Raw genomic sequence first — 21004 nt, 5'->3', positions numbered from 1 at the left:
ATAGGAAATTCTACAACATCCTTCCTAAAGTGCAATATGCATATAGCAACATCTAATCAGGCTATTCACAAGGAATAACTATGACAAAAGTGCAGGTGCTGGATCATTCCAATAGTGAATATTATATCTTAGCAGCAGGTACTCAAACATATGTGTGCAAATTAGCAAGATAATACGTGATGTCAGCACATCCTATTATAAAGTGCATAGTACATTTTAGCAGCTTACAGAGTTCATACAGTAATTGATTTTCTAGCAAAAATACATTTTAAAATATAACTTGCCACATAAAAACATACATCCGGGGACTCAAGATTAAACACTAATTTCATTGCTGTTTGTAGATGATGTGTATCATATTTTAAAAAGATGGGTTTCAAATAATATTTCCTAAAAGAAGTATAAAAAGTACAAAATAGCATAAAGTGACATACGCTCTGTTTGGATTTGCCATCACATGGGCACAGGCACGTTCCAGGTAGTTTAGGCACAGGAAAGGCCACAAGGTGATGTACAATTCCTAGACGGAAACGACTTAACACAAATCGGTGTGAAGGAATACTAACTATTGCAAGATAAAATTTGGAACCTTCGTTAGTATTATATTGTTCATAGAGATTGAATGTACTTTGTTTCTTATATTTTTCCATTCTAGTCTCTGCTGAATATTTCAAAAAGGACATCTTCAACTCCCGTTTTGATAGGATAAAATCCATGTTAGAATCTTTAAAAATATCCAGACCGTACAGTGTTTTATACCAGTGATATATGTGGTACAGTCAGGGAATTTTTGATCGATGGTCAAGATTAATACAATCAGTTATTACATCCTGTGTAAACTTTGTCTCCTCCTTAGCCCATATTGAGCGCCATAAGGACAGGGGACGGAGCGCAATTAGGTCTTTAACATAATACAGGTCTAATTCCTTATGTAATAACTCCGTTGAGGCTGTAGCTGGGGCACTGATTAGTCTTTTTAAAAACGCATTTTCCTTCCCTTGAACAGTTTTGGCATTCTGTTCATCATACCCCCAAACTCCAGCCCCATATATGGCTGACGAAATGCATCTGGCGTTAAAAAGGGTCAACATATCCGGAATTCTGCGTTCCCCTAGTTTCGCAGCAAATCTAAAAATACAGTTGGTATTCCTGGCCATTTTAAAAAGAACACTTTTTTGTTAGTTAATCCATTTCCCGTCTCCTGAGAAGGTAATACCTAGATAACAGAAACTGTTAACACTTTCTAATTTCCCCCCTTCTAAGAAGAAAGGCTTATGTTTTCTTTGTTTCTTACCACACACCATGGTAACTGTCTTCCCTTTATTAATTTTCAATCTCCTGTTTTCTATAAATACGTGGAATTGGTTAATTAAGTGTTGCAGTCCATTATGAGTCCTGGAAAGGAGGACCGCGTCATCCGCATATAAAAGGATTGGGATGGGGTTACCTTTTATAGTTGGTGCATCTACATTGGTCATTCTTAAAGTTGTGTCAACATAGTTAACAAATAAAGAAAATAATAAGGGGGCGAGTACGCATCCTTGACGGATGCCCCTCTTGACATCAAAGAAAGGGGTGCATTCACCGTCTGTTCCAAACCTTACTTTGCTTGTTAGATTATTGTACAAGCGGGCGACCAGATGTATAATTTCAGTAGGGGCGCCCATTGCCAATAATGTGGGCCAGAGCAATGCGTGTTCCACCAGGTCGAATGCGGAACTCAAGTCGGCAAAGCATAGGTAAACATTACCAGGTTTAGCTTTGGTATACTTGCCGACTATGAGTTCCAGGTTCACGCACTGCTCCATTGTTCCTATTCCCCTACGAAATCCGTACTGCACAGGGGACAAGATATTATTCTCCTCGGTCCAGGCTTCCAGTCTCGCTAATAGAACTCGACTAAGGATTTTGACTGTCGAGTCTAGAAGCGAGATTGGCCGGTAATTCCTTGCTTCTGATCTGGAACCTTTTTTATAAAGGGGTATAATGATTGATTGGCCCCATGTCACTGGTAAATTACCTTCCACTGCTGCATTAAAATAGCGAGTCAGGATTGGGGCCCATAATGATATCTCATGTTTATAAAAATCCATGGGTACCCCATCGGGCCCTGGTGCTTTACCCCCCTTACTATTTTTAATTGCATCTGTCACTTCATTTAATGTTAAAAACAGCTGCATTTTCTTCCATTTAAAACATGTAATAGACCCATCTGGATTAAAATCGGATTTAAAAATCTCAGAAAAGTGTGCAATCCATGCAAGACAACTAACGTGGGAACTGACCTCTGGAATATTTTCGTTCTTTAGAAATGGGCCATTTATAGTATCCCAGAACAATTTATGGTTTTTGGTTACAACAGCCATATCAAGCTTGTTCCACGCTTCATTCCGTAACTCCCTTTTCCTAGTTGACAAGGCCATTTTATAATTATTACGTTCTTCTCTAACTATATCTTTATCTCTGGGTTTAACATCAAGTACACTTTTCAATCTTTTTAAAGTCATAGCACAATGTTTGTCAAACCAAACAGTTTTTTCCCTTTTAGTCCCTCTATTTCTTCTTAACAAGGTATTTTCAACTGTACATGTAATTTTCATAAAGTTTGAGAGAACGGCTGTTCCTGTCACAATCGGTGCAAGACAATAATCAACTTCTCTAGTACATTTACATAAAACATCCTTCATTATTTTGTCAGGGTCAATTTTGGCCCATTTAATTCTCGTGCCATTTGGTCTCACAGCGGAAATCCCATGAACAGATCTACCGTGCACAACAGTTTTTGGGCCCCAGCCCATTAACTCCACTGAAATACTGTTGTGATCACTCACAGGCTGCACTGTTACCCAGACATTAGAGAAAATCGAACCACTAGACAATAAAATATGGTCGATATTAGAATGGGCATCTCTCCCCCTGAATGTTGGGCACATTTCATTGTTTTTGTCTTTTATACATTCAAGTAATTCCAAATTGAATTTGGCTATTGAGTTGTTCAGTGCGCTGCCATAATTACTGTGCGGGAAATGATTAATGTAAACACTATCGCCCCCTGCATAATCTTCGTGGTGTCCGCAAAATCCCTTCCGGGCATGTCTACAGGCTTGAATGTTAAAATCGCCTGTCCACAGTATTACAAAGTTATTCTTAGTACGAGTAATTGCAGCTTCGATAGCACAATCCACCTCAGGGACAATCTTATCTCTTTTAGTGCCCACAATATTATTATAAAAATTTACAATAATTAAGTCATGTTCTTGAAAGTCCACTGTTACTTTTGCTATCAATTACTGTTGCCAATTTACAGTCGCAATCGTATCCTCAAGCTATAGCCAAGATTACGACTACCATTCTTGTAACAGCGGGATCCTGGTCACCAAGCAGGTGGAGCACTACTAAGGCTGTGTGTAAAACGGACCCTGCTTCTCCTTAACGAAGGAACAATTATTTTTATCTTGCACCTCCTTGTATTGAGGCAGATTAGAAGAGCATGGGGCAAATTTTCTGATTCGGATCATGGTTACATTTTTTGACCTCAGCCATTTTCCATGTTATCAACTGTTTTCCATTGTCAATTTAGTACATCTCGCCGTTGCAGACTGACGTCTCCTCTAAGCACTTCCAAATGTGTGGACATAAGGCTATTGGTTGTTACCTAAAATAAACATGTCTTTCAAGCCTAAATAAGTTTACTCAGTTGTACGTTCTGCTTTGAATTTTTTGGCAGAGGTCTGTGGTCCCATATATGTTTTTAAAAAAATTATCTGACAGGCAAAACTTATAGTTTTACATTTTCAAATTCAATCTGGTTTCAGTACAACATATAGTGTGTAAGGTGATTAAAGCTTTAAATGTTCGGCCTAGCCTTTATCAATCACTGCCATTTGTTTGACTGCATATAGAGCACGGCTGTTCTGAACACTCTCTAAGGTTGATTTAAACACGAATCTCCTTGGTCAGAGGGAGATAATCTGTATTGTGCAAGAAATTAATTTACTCTAAACTCCTTTGTCCATGGGGAATTGTTTTGTATGAAAGTCTTGGCATTAAAGCAATGGCCTTAAGACCTTTTTCAAGAGGGTTACTTGATTGTGTTTTGCTCAGTAAAGGGCCATAAAGGTGGGTTCATACTCTTGGCCCTTTAATGGCTGCTTATTTCCTGTCTCTGGTAAATTGAAATATCATTATCTAGTACAGTAAATGTCTTTGTGCACTTGACAGTCATTGTGCATATTTCTGGATAATATATCTAGGACAATGTCCATGCACCATTTTGTACTCTACGCAGATTACTTCCAATATCCTGCAAGTAAGTCTAGAGAGTTTTTAAACCAAGAGGGATTTAAGGCCCTACTTATTTTTGGCCATAAAAGAAGCATGTGTCCTAACTGCAAAACGATTAGGTTTCTCCTGTGTGCTAGGCATGCGCTCAGCAACTGACTCAGACGTTCTTGACAACTAGTGCAGCAATTTCCTGAGAACTCAGAATCCTCAAGGCCATCTAACAGACTGGGCCTGCAGAGAATGAATGTGATGAAGGCATACTAATTAAAACATATCCGGTGAATTTGATTCAGGGGTTATTTCAATGACTAAATGTACTAATGCAAATGATCTCAAAGACCTTGAGTGTAGAGCATTCTATTATTCATGACCATTGAACTTCAGGGCTGCCAGTTTTTATTAGCCACTTTATGTATTACTTTTTATGGCAGGTACTGATGGTTTCTTGTGTAACAGTCTATCTTGTACGTATTGGTCACCCATTAACCATGAACAAGAGAGCATCAAGTCGAAGCTGGTGGCTATGTCTCTACTACACACAACTGACTCTTTACCTCCAGACTGAGCACATGCAGTGTGCTGCTAAGCTACGCATACTGGCTTACTCTGACCAAATGAATGGGCAGGTACATCCACTCTAGTCAATGCTGGGGACAAGCTGTAGCACACAGAACCATCCCATATTTATGCACATTCCGGGAGGACTGGGGCAGCTGGCTGCGCCCTTCTCTACCTTCCCCAGGTCTTACCTGAGAGAGGTCTCCCATGGCATGCTGGCTGTTGTTGCATCTCGTAACTTTCCCTTCCAACCTCGGAACATGGCAGAGGCCACGGCCTGCCACATTTCACCCATTGAGACATTTACAATTCATGTATTGTTTTGTATTGTCTCATTTATATAGTGGCTCATACGTCTTTGTGGGGCACTGAAGCAATTACCTGCCAGTGGTCGCTCTAGAAATTATTTTCATTGGGGGCACACAAGAGGCCACAGATGATAGTGGTGGGGCCAGCAACAATGGGCAATTATGAAGAATATGTGTGTTTGTGTGTGTGTGTATATGTATATGTTCGAGGCATATGAGCTGCAGATACCACACTTTTGCATTAGATCACCATCTGGTGTTGGGCTCGGATGATTGTATGTTGTTGTCGTCTTGGAAGAAGTCTTTTGTAGTCACGAGATAGGTGACTCCTCCGTTGGACGATAGTGCGCATGGGCATCGACTCCATCCTTAGATTATTTTTTTTCTGCCACTGGGTTCGGATGAACTTTTTCCGCTCCGCCTCGAAATCTACTTTTCAAGTACTTTGAAGCGCAAAAAATCATAAAAACTTTACTTAACTAACTTTGATATCGACTGACATCGTTTCGACTCCATCAGCTCGATTCCGGTCGTCGATGCGGGCCGTTGGACCTATCCACGCCGTGAGGCCTACACCTCATGGAAAGGACGCCATTTAAGAAATGCCCAGAGTGTGGAGCAAAGTTTCCACACAGTGACCACCACGAGGTCTGCAACCTGTGCTTATCGCCAGAACACGACTAATCCAGCTGTACAGCCTGCACGACCTTTCGATCCAAGAAAACCGTCCGAGATCGGAGGGCCCGTCGACGCGACATGCAGAGATCCGCTCCGGAACCGGTAGACATCTTCGACGAGGAGGTTCCACTCGTTCCCAAAGAAGATTCGGATGATCTCCAAATCATATCAGAGACAGACAACTCAGATGACTCCATACCGGCAGGTCAGCGCGTGAGTACTACTGCCCCTGCACCACACACAGCACCCAGATCGAAGGCAAAGGTCAACATTCCGCCTCCGGTGCCCAGTCGCGACCGAAAAACCACTTCGAAAGCCCCGCCATCGAGCCCGGCTCCGAAGAAAGCAGTTAAGCCTTCCGGTAGCTCTTTACCGAGCAAGCCGCCCGTGCCGATCCCACCAGCTCCCTCGGCACCGAAACCGAAAGAAGTCTCGGCTCCAAGACAGTCGACTTCGAAAGACAAAGGTGCGAAGCCAGCGTCCGACGCCTCGAAGCCGACGAGTCCAGGTTCCACTCCGAAGACATCGTCTTCGGTACCGAAAACGACAAGGCCTGATTCCGATGCGCCCAAGCCTTTGAAACAGCCTACGACACCGAAAACAACACCTTCGGTGCCGAAAACTACACCAAAGGACAATGTAACACCTCCTAAGGCGAAAGACAAGCAGCAACCTCGTCCGGAACCGAAAAAATCGGCGCAGACATAGGTTCCACAAGGAGAAGAACTTTTCCAACAAGGCCCTCTGCAAAAGAAGATCTACATTGACCTAAAACAGGTGCTGTATCCACTATACCACACAAGAAGAGGAAGGCAGATACAACACCCACACCTGTAGTACCTGCCAAGAAGAAGGACTCTGCCACATCTCCTATGCACCCTTCTTCTCCTATACTTCCTTCTCCTTCCTCCCCTGTTCCTCTTAACATTTCACCACAGATTTCTCCTCCACATTCTCCTACTCTGTCTTCACACTCACCTCAAAACGATGATGAGTATAGCCTAGGGAGAGGGATAGACCCAGACTGGGAGTACCCAAACCCTAGGGATGTACCTAATATTCCTGACCCACAGTCATACCCATCAAAACCTTCTCCCCCAGAAGATAACATTGGTTTTGGACACCTATTGAACAGAGCTGCCATTTACCATGGGGTCACTATGCACTCTGATGAGGTAGAGGAAGATTTTCTATTAGACACATTTGAACAATCACAAAGGTCTGTTCAAATTCTTCCTATGATTAAAGGGAACATCAAACATGCTCCAGAGGTATTTAAAGACCCTGTACGTACCAGGATCCTAAACCCTAGAATTGAGAAAAAATATAGGTCTGCCCCTGACGATCCAGCCTACATTAAAGGACAACTACCATTAGATTCACTAGTTGTATCAAATGCTATAAAAAGGGCAAACTCACAAACGTCAGGTAAAGCACCCCCACCTGACAAAGAATCTAAAGTCATATGCCTCAGGCAAAAGAATAGCTGCGCAAGCTACTAACATATGGTGTATATCTAACACACAAGCCCTCCTTGCAAGATATGACAGGGCTCATTCTGATCAGTTAGAGAAACTATTAGAACTCTACCTGACCAATATAAAATGCAGGCAACCAACCTTATACAAGAAGGCAAGCTAATTTCCAATGCCTCAATCAAGTGTGCACTTGATGTGGCAGACACTGCTTCTAGAGCTGTGAACACTAGTGTTCTACTTAGAAGACATGTGTGGTTACGCATTTCAGGATTTAAACAGGAAGTGCAAACTACCATTTTAAATCAACCATTTAATCAAAATCAATTGTTTGGACCAGAGGTAGACACAGCACTTGAAAAGATGAAGAAGAATACAGAGACTGCCAAATCTATGGGAGCTTTACAGTCCACACAAGCTAGAAGTTCATTTCGTCGCTCCTTCTACAGAGGAGGCTCCAAACAGACTGGAGCAGACAACACAACATGCTTCAAATCTAACACACAAACATCCTCTAACAAAGGTTATTTTAGAGGAGGATATAGAGGAAACAATAACAAAGAAAGAGGTCAGGGTAACAACAATAATCAAACCTCTTTCACCACAAAACAGTGACTTCCCTCTGCTTCCCCAACAGCATTCCACTCATATGGGGGGCAGATTAACACAGTTCCTACCTGTCTGGAATTCCATTACAACAGACAAGTGCGTAAGTCAAATTATCCAGAATGGCTACTGCCTCGAACTTATAGCAAGCCCTCCACACATACCACCCAAGCAGCGTCCAATGTGTGCAGAACATCTTACTCTGCTCAAACTAGAAGTCCTGTCACTTCTTCAAAAGGACGCAATAGAAATAGTTCCTTTACAGCACCAAGGGACAGGGGTTTACTCGCTGTATTTTCTAATACCCAAGAAGGACGGGACACTAAGACCAATTCTCGACCTCAAGCCCCACAATCATTATATACAATCAGATCATTTTCATATGATCACTTTACAAGTGCTTCCACTGCTGCAACAAGGCGATTTCCTTACAACACTAGATTTAAAGGAGCCTACTTCCACATTCCGATACATTCTGCTCACAGGAAGTATCTAAGGTTTGTACTAGAAGGACAACATTATCAATTCAAAGTCCTTCCATTCGGAGTTACAACAGCACCAAGAGAATTCACAAAGTGCCTAGCAGTAGTAGCAGCACATCTCAGGAGACAACAAATACATGTCTTCCCTTATCTAGACGATTGGCTCATAAAAGCCAAGTCATTCAATCAGTGTGTTCAACACACACATCAGACAATTCAAACATTGCACGACTTAGGGTTTACAATAAACTACACCAAGTCGCACCTGCAATCCTCTCATACACATCAGTATCTAGGGGCTACAATAAACACGTCCACAGCTCTAGCGTATCCCAGTCCAGCAAGGATACACAGCATTCAGGCCTTAGTCACAAGTTTCCAACATCAACACTCTCTCCAAGCCAGAGTGTTCATGAAACTAATAGGCATGATGGCATCTTGCATCTTCATAGTACCATATGCAAGACTGCAGATGCGTCCGTTACAGGAATGTCTAGCACAACAGTGGAACCAGGCTCAAGGGCAACTAACAGACCTGGTGTTGGTAGACAGCCCTCACACAACGCTCTCTGCAGTGGTGGAACACCAAAAACTTGACAAAAGGACGGCCGTTCCTCGAACCTGTTCCACAAATAGTGCTCATAGCAGACGCATCTCTCACAGGATGGGGAGCCCATCTCCTACATCATACAACTCAAGGACAATGGAACATTCAACAGAAATTGTTCCATATCAACCATCTAGAACTGCTAGCAATATTCTTAGCACTCAAAACATTGCAAGTACAAGTACAAAACAAAGCTGTATTAATCCGGACGGACAACATGACAGCTATGTATTATATACAAAAACAGGGGAGGGGGGGGACACTCTCTACAACTGTCCCAGCTTGCACAGAACATTTGGAGATGGGCCATTCCACAAAATATATATCTGCTAGCAGAGCACCTTCCAGGAGTTCACAATCAGATAGCAGATCTGTTGAGTCGGCAGACACAACAAATTCACGAATGGAAACTACATCCGCAAGTTCTTCAACCATTTTTTCACAAGTGGGGCCATCCAGACATAGATCTGTTCGCCACACACGAAAACGCAAAATGCCCAACCTTTGCCGCCAGGTTTCCACACCCGCTGTCCAAGGGCAATGCGATATGGATGAATTGGTCAGGCAGATTTGCGCACGCTTTTCCGTCACTACCACTAATACAATTGGTAGTACGCAAGCTCAGACAACAGTCCCTAAAATTGATCTTTGTAGCTCCCACATGGGCACACCAACCGTGGTTCACCATACTGCTAGAACTCTCTCTAGCTTAACACCAAAAACTACAACTGACACCTTCCCTACTAACGCAGAACCATGGAGACATCAGACATCCAAACCCAAATCAACTGAATCTGGCAATCTGGCTACTGAAGTCTTAGAGTTTGGTTATCTTAACCTACCACCAGACTGTATGAACATCATTAAAGAAGCCAGGAGACCTACTACCAGAGCTTGTTATGCTGCTAAATGGAAGAGATTTGCCATTTATTGCAACAATAACCATATTGATCCCCTGGATGCTTCTATCCAAAATATCATTTGCTACCTTTTACATTTACAAAGATGTAACTTGGCATATTCACCCATACGCCTGCACCTTGCAGAAACTGCAGCACATTTACAAAACGGACAAAATCTGTCTCTTTTTAGAGTACCTGCTATTAAAGCATTTATGGAATGATTAAAAAGAATCATTCCACCCAGGTTACCACCTTCTCCAGTATGGAACCTAAACGTTGTTCTTACAAGACTCATGGGTCCCCCTTTTGAACCTTTACACAAATGTGAACTGCAATTCCTCACATGGAAAACAGCTTTCCTTGTTGCTATTACCTCTCTTAGAAGAGTAAGTGAGATACAAGCTTTCACAATACAAGAACCATTTTTACAACTACATCGTAACAAGGTGGTTCTAAGAACTAATCCTAAATTCCTTCCAAAAGTCATTAGTCCTTTTCATTTAAACCAATCTGTAGAGTTACCTGTGCTCTTCACACACTAGATGTTAAAAGAGCTGTTCTCTACTATATAGACAGGACTAAATCTTTTCGAAAGACAAAACAACTGTATCTTTCTCTCCACCACATAAAGGCAACCCTATCAAGGGTGGAATTGCAAGGTGGATTGTAAAATGTATACAAATATGCTATCAAAAAGCAAAACGTACATTAACAGTTCCTTCTAGAGCGCATTCCACACGCAAGCTAGGAGCCTCCATGGCTTTCTTAGGGAACATCCCCCTAGAAGACATATGCAAGGCAGCAACATGGTCTACAACACACACCTTCACTAAACACTACTGTGTTGATGTGCAAGCCAAGCAGCTGCAGTAGGCCAACCTGTCCTTAAAACTCTCTTTCAAGCTACTGCAACAGATACAGGTGTCCACCGCTAGGGGAGACACTGCTGCATAATTGATGCAAAAGTGTAGTATCTGCAGCTCATATGCCTCAAACGGAAAATGCTACTTACCAGTATGCATCTGTTCTTGGCATGTTGAGCTGCAGATCACTACACGCCCTCCCGCCTCCCCGGGACTTGTATCTGTTCCAATTGTATCTTACTTTGATGCACACGCATGGACATCCTTTTTCTTTACTTCTACTAACTTCATCATTTCCCATCATGGCGAAAAACAATCTAATGTGGAGTCGATGCCCATGCGTACTATCGTCCAAGGGAGGAGTCGCCTATCTCGTGACTACAAAAGACTTCTTCCAAGACGACAACAACATGCAATCATCCGAGCCCAACACCAGGTGGCGATCTAATGCAAAAGTGTAGTGATCTGCAGCTCTACATGCCAAGAACAGATGCATACTGGTAAGTAGCATTTTCCTTCTCCAGTATTGTATCTTACCTTGATTTACTATCTTGACTCATTCCCTGTCATTGAAGTGTGAGTCCCATGGTATAATTAGAAAGCAGTACAGTTTAATACATAGCCCATATTTGCTAGAAAGCATTCACATCGTTAACTTATCCACACAATTTATTAAGAACCAAACTTTAGCCAAGGTGACAGCACTCTCTAGAACACTCCCCATGGAGACTGAACTCTCTCAGATTTTCTACTGCATGTTGTGTGATGGGAGTCTCTCTGAGCTCTGCTCAGTTTCTTACCAGTTTTCTATTTTGTAAAGACTTATTCATCAGGAAAACCAGTTCCAACCTACATCTGCCAAGAGCTGACTATTCAGGATGTCGGAATCAACAAAGAAGGGATTTGTTCAGACCTTGTCGAACATCTGGGACGAAAAGACTAACTTCAGAAGACCCACATTAGGAGTATTTGTATTGTCTATATCCTTCATACAAGGTAACAAATTAAAATATATGCTACACCTTTTCCTCTAAGACACTGAAAGATAGAGAGGGGATGCTTCTTCTAAGGCTCTAAAAACTGAAATCTAAAGAGACGTCAATTTCGGAGGAGGATAGTGAGAACACCTCACAAACCGAAATGAGGTCACGAAAAAAAGAAAGATCACATGAACAGATACCTTCAAAATCACCATCAAAAGATATTAATAAGGACCCATCAAGTGTTCTCAGAAGGGCATAGAACATCAGGGAAGTGCTCTCACAAGCAGCAAAGGATAAAGTCTCCTCAGAAAATATAAGACCTGAGCCTACTACTCCTGCGTCTAGTTTGATATTATAAATGGAGGAAGCCCACAGTGTGATCATTGGAAAAACCCATGTCAATAGTAACTGGCAATCTCGAAATTGATGACGGTGACAATGACAACATTGATGTCATCGACACTGACAACAGCGATTTTGACATCTACACTGAGGACTACAACTATGTCAGTCGATCATTATGACACCGTCAACAGCAACAATGCCTACGATGGCACAGTCGACGACGGTAGCACTGTTGATAAAGAAAACATTGACGACGCTATCGGTGACGGGCTGGGGGACTTCCCTGACAATAAAGATTACAGATGGATAGTCGATGACACTGTTGACAAGAGAAAGAATATAATCTGACACTTGGCCTGAACATACCTCCCCAAGTTAAATCTTTCCTCCCTGTCATCCTACTTACTAGATGAGGAGGATTCGGATGACAAAGAACCATTTGGAGCCATTTGGAACGCCACATAGTTCTTCTGAACTGAATGTTAAATAGCATGAGAAAGAGAAACACTATGAAGATTATTATTCCTCAGGACCAAAACAATATAGCGACAATCCTACTCAGTATATGGACCAATTCCAACATTTTGGTCACCATCAGCTTCTAGAGGGCATGGTTCAGGTACCAATAACTTTAGTAGACGACCTCCAAGGTATGTTGTAGGATTTTTACAGGAGGTTTCTGGAACATACAACATTGCAGCTACTGAGACTACCATAATCCCCCTCAAATCCAGACTCCAACTCCGCTCACACCGCATATTTTACCTGTGCCTCTGTTACCCAAAAGAACACCAAATGTAATCATTGCAGTGCCGCCTACAGAAAATGGAGTGTCCTCAAATGAGGATGGAGAATGGGAAATCCCTGATCATTCAAAACCCAATGAATGGGATGATTACCTATTTCTAGCACCATTTCTGCCGGCACCACAGCCGGTGGATTCTCCACCGGATGACAGCCGAGGATTGCATAATTTGATGGAAAGAGCCACGACAAGGTTTCAATTACCAACAGTCAGAAGATTTTTTATATGACTTAAATAGATTTTATTTGGGAGGAAGGTTCTATTATAATGAAGAACCCAGCTACGGTCTCCACGGTTTTACCATGACTAGATAAGAAATATATAAAACACCAGAAAACTCACTGCCATGCTTAATTGATCATTCAAACCCAGATTCAGTAGTAACGCAAGCACCTGAATGTCGATCCAATAACTCGTCCATGCCCATCACCACACCACCTGATAGAGAAGGCCACCGCTGTGGATAACATAGGAAAACTGTTCGAGCTGCCAGTTCGTTAGCTATTTTTGGCTGCTATGACAGGTAAATGTGGTCAAATATTTGCCACATACATAGATCTTTTCCCGGAAGATGTAATAGGAGAAGCAAAAAAAGATCCTACAGGAAGGAAATTTCTCAGAAATGATTGACTGTTAGATGGAATTGCGTTGATAGGTTTTTGCCAGCTGGTGGGAGCTGCTGTTCTCAGAAGGCAAGGGTGGTTGAAAGCCACATCTTTCAGACCAGAAACCCAGAGTAAAATCTTGGACATTCCATATGATGGGGAAGCATTGTTTGGCAAGCACATGGACTATGCCGTATAGGCGATTAAGGAAGGAAAACAGGGGACCTTACTTACTATGGAACCAGGGTAATAGTTATATAAGGAAAACAACGGTTCCTATGGATTGATAAGATACCTTTGTAATAAAGGAGGCAATATTTTAAAGGGTATCTCAATGACAGGGGGCAAAAGAAACACTAACACAGGACAGTTCATGTAACATTTTTATAATTTTTTGGACCAAAAGCAATATAAACATAATTTGGAAATCAAAAAACATTAGTGCATTGTGTCCCAAGTGAGAACGGGAACCCAAAGTTAAGTGACAGTGTGAACTTCTATATACAAGGTTGCCACAATTTTTTAACTCTACCATTAACAAGAATAATCTCTCTGTAGACAGCAGCAATATGTAATGACATGCGCTGTGTAATGGTTCGCTTCTTCTGTGTGTCGACGGCGTTTCGACCCTATAGTCAGTGTAGGGTCTCCACAGGACTAACGATGAAGGGACATCTGAGGATGTAACTGGGCAGTCTCGTGAATTGTGTGCCACACGTGGAAAAATAGAAGAAAAGATGTTACTCACATGAGAACCCGTCTGGGTACTCAATATGAGGAAAAACTGCCAGAAAAAATTATTGGAATGCGGCCAGATGGGCTCTGGGCGTACTTTGCTACAGCCGTAGCGGGGAAAATCCCTTTGGTAAATATTAACCAGTGACAATGCACTGTAACCAGAATGTAGATAAATATCCTGCGGGACAACGCTCCGCCTTTTAGAGTAGCAAGGCTGCTTCCGTCGGCCTTGTGAGGTACAGTGCTCATGGCCATAGGATTAAGTTAGCAATCACTCCTACCCCGGATAAAAGGTTTGTCAGTATTAGTTCATACAGACAACCCCATCAGAATGTATTATATAAATAAGCAAGGTGGCACAAGATCTCCAGGTTTATTGCCAAAAGCATAAGAAATCCTGGAGTGGACTCTACAGCAACAGACAAGGATCAAAGCGGAACATGTTCCAGGGACAAGCAGCATTCTTGCGGATACATTGAGCGGAACAGCTGTCACAAATGGCAGCTCAACAAGGAAATTCTGGACAGATTTTTCTTTCTTTGGGACAGACCAAATCAGCTCTGTTTGCGACGTAGGAAAATGCCGGTTTTACCTAAGGTGGCACCCACAGTTGGGGTAATAAGTTTTCTTTGCTTATGCCTTCCACCTGCTTCTGTTACTTCCAAGACTTCTCAGCAAAATGAAGAGAGAACCGTGCCGAATAACTGTGACTGCCCCGAGATAGCCCAGACAGCATTGGGTCCCCAAACTACTACTCCTATCGGAGAAGACTCACATTTGTCAGAAACCTCTACCTACGTTACTGACAATGAAACACAACTTCATCCGGGCCTGAAATCCTCGCACTTGTCGGCTTGGCTCCTGAATACAATGAGTTTGCTAGCTTAAACATTCCACAGGATTGCAGAAAAATCCTTGCAAAAGCCAGAGCTGATACTACCAATAGGATGTATTCGCTTAAATGGAAGCGTTTCTGTTTATGGTGCCAAAAATCAAAAATTCACCCTGTATCAGCACCACTGGAACAGATTCTACCCTACATGTTACTTTAAGCAAAATCAATTTGGGACTATGCTTCAGTTAAAGCTCACTTAGCAGTAATTTGGAGTTTTAGAAGATTGACTGGTTCACCATCTCTATCGTATAGTAGGGTGATCAAAGAATTTCTTAGAGCCCTTTGGAGAGTCTTTCCTCCAATAAAGAATCATCCTCCATCTTAGCAGCTAAATACAGAACTTGCACAACTGATGAAAGCTTAATTCCAACCCATTCACAAAACCAGTATGAAATTTGTTAAGTAGAAATGCCACTTTTATTGGCTTGACATCTGCAAGAAGAGTTAGTGAAATACAGGCCTTTACAATTTAAGAGCCATTTATGCAGTTCAAGGATTATAGTGTGCTTCTCTGAACCAATTCCAAATGTAGCTCTAAAGTCCCACCGGACTTCCATTTAAATGAACCTGTGGTCCTGAAGACATTCTTTCTGAATCCTCCGGGTACAGCATAAAGATCATTACAGGCTTTGAATGTTAAAAGATGCCTGAAATTCTGCCTGCGCCGAACAAGGCAATTCAGGATAGCAGACCAGTTGCTGGTTGCATATGGAAACTATTGCAAGGGTTTTCCAGTTTTCAAGCAGAGTATAGGTCAATGGATTTAAGCGGCTCTCCAGGTTGTGACACTAAAGGGTGGAAGAGGTTTAAAGGACAAAGTACAAGCGCATTCCTCTGTCTCTACGACTCCTACTCTTCGCTGGTGTCTCTTGACGAAATATGCTGAGCAGCAATTTGGAAGAGCAGGCACACATTCACACAGCATTACTGCCTGGTGTCATCACAGCAGAATGACGCGGCTATGAGACACGCAGTGTTGAATCATGTCTTCCAGTAAGGTGAGCCCATGCTTATTCTGTTATCCCACCATCCGCTATTGATTGTGCATGTGTTCTAACTGCTATCTGTTCTGATTGCAGCTTGTGAATCTATGAAAGATCCAATACTGGCAAAGAAAATACCTTACTTGTAGCCGTAGTGCTCCAGTATTGGCATCTTTCATAGACTAACATGCGACCCACCCTCGTCTCTGTAGAGGCTCCCCTTATTCTTATGGGATTCATCCTTTTACCACTAGCCCTTGAAAATCTTAGGGAGGGAAGCCTGTGTGGGGAATGTTTTAGAGGGTGTTATTGGGTGAAGTTTGGTTCTTAATAAATGATACAGTTACGGTAATGAAGTGAATGTTTTCTAGCCAGTATAGGTTATGTATTAAACTGTACTACTTTCTAATTATACCATGGGACTCTTACTTTGACGACTGGGAATGATTGAAACAATACTGGAGAACTGCAGTTATTGGTAGATAACTTATTTTCATTTGTACAAACACACAAAACACATACAAAATCATTTAAACATTTTAAGCAGACTATGAATTAAACATTACTAAGATCTGTGAGATGAGGAGTAGTCTTCCGAGTCCCTCAATCACTTCATTTCTACTCGGCACCCAATGGCCCAAATGTATTAATTTTTGGTGCTACCTTGTTTCTAGGAGAGAGAGCAAAAATGCACCTTATCTACTGAGATAGAGCATATGGTTTTTCTCCCCTTCCCCCCACTGCTAGCGCACTTTTGACTTCCAACGCACACACGCACCTTTGCACCATAGTGCAAAGAAGGGGGTGTTATCTAAAGCATAGGTTTTGTACTATAAGGGGGCCATTCTGGTACAAAAACAATCCTTAAAGATTTTCCCCACTTTTTAAATATGCTGTACAATGCAACACACATGCAAAGTTCAAAAAATAAGGAAAAGGAAAAACCTTTCTCCTCATTTTGTCTGTCTCAAGGAGGCATACGTTTATGCCGCAAATCCTTGTCTATGAATTTTTGTAGATAGGGGTTTGCTTTAAAACCCATGAGTGGTTGCATACAAAAGCCCATGTACTGCAAATGAATCGCCTCTTTGAAGCAAAGTAGCGCTAGCTCAGTTTCGCATTACTTCAGTGAACTTTTGAATGCAAATCCGTATTTGCGTGGGATAGTAACTGCTACGCCAACTCTTTGTGTGGAGTGGAGTGGTGTGGCTCACTGGTTAGAGGCGGCAGACCCGTAAGCAGAGAACGGCCCTGGACCAGGGTTCAATTCCCGACGCGGCAGGGTCGTGGACCAGGGTCAAAACGGACTCGATAATTCTCGCCTCGGTGCCTACTCTAACCAGGGAACACACTCGGCAACTCTGGGCATTAAGCTTGCCTCATCTCTACAACGGCCCCCCACAGACGCCGGGGATGCCTGGTTTCACCTTGGAGATACCCAGAAAGGGACCATCTCACAGGGAAAACCAGGACGGGTTCCCCAGCGGTCTTCAGCGCCAGGATACTCCATGGAGTCGCAGTGCGCTTTACAAGTACACCCACATTTACATTTGTGCTGGGTCTGCTTAATTTTTGTGATGCAATCCCGGTGCAAGTTTGGAAGAATGTGGCGCTTGCTTACAAGATAACCTTGCCAGTCGGAGGGAAAATGCTTGAGGGGAGACACGTACACCCTCATTTCTACCACGCAGCGATAAGCAACCCTTTAAGAGTTCCGGATACCCCTGTAGCCTATTCCCTGCTTTGACTTCTGAAATGCTAATCTGGACCTGTTTCATTCCATAGTGTACACATCTGTCAACTTTGACGTCCACAATATTCAAGATTCAAGAGTAACTATCACGTTCTGCCGTTCCCTCATTCATCCGTGGCATACTGTACCATATATACGGATATTCACTAGGATACGCACAGAAATAGACATACTCTATGCTCAGGATACCTTCTGATGCAACACTGCGTTAGTGAATGTTAACAGCTTCCTGACGAAGGCACCTCAGCCGAAATGTTCATAGTGTCAACACACCGCCAGCCAACTCCACAATCTCAGCCATCTTCATTTTGTATTTTCCTCTTATTTTGTTATGGTTTGATTAACTAATGTAATGCGTATAAAAAAAAGAGAAAGAAAATGTCAATCAGTGTATAACAAAATGTGTATCAACTTATGCATTCATTGCAAGCTCGGATTCTGGATAAAATTATTGCATTTTTGTATGTAGAAAACTAGTACTTAACAATTGTAATTTATAATAATTAAGAAATAATGTGATACTAATAACATAAGCAGTCATGTATGTTACTCTATATATTTGAATTTAATTGTCTGTTGTATATATATTTTGCCTGCACACTTGTGTATAATGCTACTTGCCTAGGTTTTTTCTCAGTTGCAATCCCGGTGCAAGACGTTAGTAAAGCTGGGCCTACTTTTTTCTGCAGTCTCTCAGGTTAGATTCTAAAGCAGATTTTCTCGTGATCTTGTTCCACAAGCCTTCATTTACATAGCCTATACCTCACCTCGTTCCTCTTCAGCAGCACCCTCTGTTCACTTACTCCTGCACATACTTCTTTGCATCTCCTTTCCCTTGCACACAATATACCCATTCTCCTGTAAGCATAGCCGTTTCTTTATCTTTTGCCCTAGCAATATTTCTGCAGTTGTGTACCTCCTACACACACTTTTGCATAGAATCGCATATATAATTGGCACACCTGACCATTGCGCTGTGCTCTTTGTAGAGAGGCCAGGGATTGAATGCTCATATATTCTAAACTCCTTTATTACCCACTGATGGGCACTGTTAGAAATTTGCTCTGCCTTTGGCTCCAACTCTACAGCTCTTTCATGGCCTGATAGAAACACCCACCCACAGCCCAAACTCACACAGAAATATTGTGACAGCTCTTTTCACAGTATGCTTCCAAGAGTAAGTAAAATGGGAAATGTAAACGGGAGCATTATCGCTTTTCCCGTTGTCCCTTTTTAGGTCTCGGCCTGCGTAGGCTGCGCTTGCGCAGTCTCGCTGGCAAGATTTTATGTTTTAGAGTACGGGGCTTAAACTTGCCCCTCTTATCCATTGGCTGCCTTCCTAAACGGAGGCCAGCCATTGGAGAAGAGGGGCGTCTTTCCATTTAAGCCCTGTCTTTTTTGGATTGAGGGGTGTGTTTTTTAGTTTCTTTCTCTCCTCTTCCCATTGGCTGGAATTTTACATTCCAGCCAATGGGAAGAGGAGAGAAAGAAAAACATGCCCCCCCCCCCAGTCTGAAAATGACAGGGCGTTTCTCCGAGCCATTTCTGCTGGATCTCGGGGAAACATGGTGGTGTGGAGCGCTCCTCTCTTGCCTTCCGGAGATGGCGAGCGCTTGTTCAGCCCGAGGTAGGGACCAGACTGGGATTGCTTCCAACTTGCCACCCGCTCCTTTAATTATTTAATTTGCGCGGGTGCCTACCCCGCAACTTTTACCTGTGTTTTAAATATTTAATTTGCGCAGATGCCTACCCCGCGACTGCGGCTGTAGTTACAGCGGGTGCCCACCCGCTGTTTATTATCGCTCAAGAGGGAGCCTACCCCTCGTTTTTGGCCCTGAAGAGATCACCGCCGTCCCGGGACACCCCAGCGACGTCATGATTAGCGCCGCGCTGGGATTGGGCCCAGCGTCGCGCTGCAATTGGAGTAGCCAGGGAAAACAGGAAGCGGACGGGAGCCCACCCCGTGCTCCTGTGACCGAGAGGAGGTTCTCCCCAGGAGCACAAGGGCGGCGTTTGCACCCGGGGCCCCCGACAGCAAGGGAGAGCCCCGTGGTGCCCAGTGTGAGGAGGAAGAGCGAGACAAGGAGAAACTGCAGCTCGCTACCCGTAGGGGCCCACATGTGAGGAAGGGGAACCCCGCCCAGGCAAGACCGTCCGGAGCCTCGAGGGCTCCACCCAAAAGTAACCCGGAGCCCGGGGTGCAGCCTAACAGCCGCCCCCACCGCGAGACCGAGAGATCCCAGGGAGGATCTCTCCGAGGGCTGTATGCTGGTGCCGAGCGAGGCAAATAAAGGACAGCAAGCCCCCATGGCAGCTCCTGCAGAGCCAGCTCGGCAAACTACGGAGCCCTGATATTGCTGCCAGCGCAAGCTCTGTGAGTAAGCAATAGCGAGTTGGGCCTGCAGCAGTTCGGCCTGCCCCGAGCAGCATGGCCTTGAGGCGGCCTGGGCGATGGTCCCAGAGCGGGCAGCTGATCTGTGTGATGGCAGACCCTTCCCCTGCTACAGCAGAGCTGCACCGATCAGATGCCTGGGGGCGTGCTGAAGATGTGGTGGGGTCTTGGAGTAGAGGTTAGTGAAATGGCTGGCTGTGCCACCCTATGCTGATTGGCTTAGTCCACATCAACTTGTACAGCCTGGCAATTGTGTGCTCCATACCGACCATTTGAGTGCGACTCCCCATCTCGCTGGGATTGCCTTTTTGTGCCTCTTGCTGCTCGTGCGTGATGCTGTGCTGCAGGATGGACCCGAAGTTGCACTCATTCAGAGTCCCACATTTGAACTGGCACTGTGTGTGTGTGTGGCTCTGTGTATGTGTGGCTGTGTGTGTGTGTGTGTGGCTGTGTGTGTGTGTGTGTGTGGCTCTGTGTGTGTGGCTCTGTGTGTGTGTGGCTCTGTGTGTGTGTGGCTCTGTGTGTGTGTGGCTCTGTGTGTGTGTGGCTCTGTGTGTGTGTGGCTCTGTGTGCGTGTGTGGCTCTGTGTGTGCGCGTGTGGCTCTGTTTGTGAGTGTGTGTGGCTCTGTTTGTGAGTGTGTGTGGCTCTGTTTGTGAGTGTGTGTGGCTCTGTGTGTGTGAGTGGCTCTGTGTGTGTGTGTGTGTGTGTGGCTCTGTGTGTGTGTTGTGGCTCTGTGTGTGT

At 43.6% G+C, this 21004-nt stretch overlaps 1 protein-coding gene across 5 annotated transcripts in view; it reads left to right on the top strand.

The window, feature by feature from the left end:
• RGS3 (regulator of G protein signaling 3) overlaps positions 1-21004 on the top strand; it is a 945383-nt gene that overhangs the window by 695391 nt on the left and 228988 nt on the right. The gene's annotated exons all lie outside the window — the stretch shown is intronic.

The sequence above is a fragment of the Lissotriton helveticus genome, chromosome 5_1, assembly GCF_964261635.1.
Source record: "Lissotriton helveticus chromosome 5_1, aLisHel1.1, whole genome shotgun sequence".
NCBI classification, from domain to species: domain Eukaryota; kingdom Metazoa; phylum Chordata; class Amphibia; order Caudata; family Salamandridae; genus Lissotriton; species Lissotriton helveticus.
This window is presented reverse-complemented; position numbering and strand designations above follow the sequence as displayed.